Raw genomic sequence first — 315 nt, 5'->3', positions numbered from 1 at the left:
CTCTGTGCACAGCTTGGGTGGGGCGGGGTCTCAGGGAATCAACAGGGCGGAGCAAACAGCTATGGCTGATCCTCAGCCCTGCCCTAAGAGGCCTCAGGTCCCAGTGTCCCGCAGTAATTGGTAATCGCTGCAAGCACCTCTGAGAGAAAGTCACCCTTGAGTTTTGCATGATGTCAGACAGTCCAGTTTCTCCCCATATGAGTCTGGGTACCCAGAGACTTGCCTGGAACTGGAGTTCAGGGCTGTTTGGAGCTTGTATCTCCCTCCTGATTGAAAGACAACAGCATCCTCAGTTGCCAGCCCTTTCCACATGCG

This window comes from Myotis davidii, unplaced genomic scaffold (genome assembly GCF_000327345.1).
Source record: "Myotis davidii unplaced genomic scaffold, ASM32734v1 scaffold947, whole genome shotgun sequence".
Classification (NCBI taxonomy): Eukaryota; Metazoa; Chordata; class Mammalia; order Chiroptera; family Vespertilionidae; genus Myotis; species Myotis davidii.
This window is presented reverse-complemented; position numbering follows the sequence as displayed.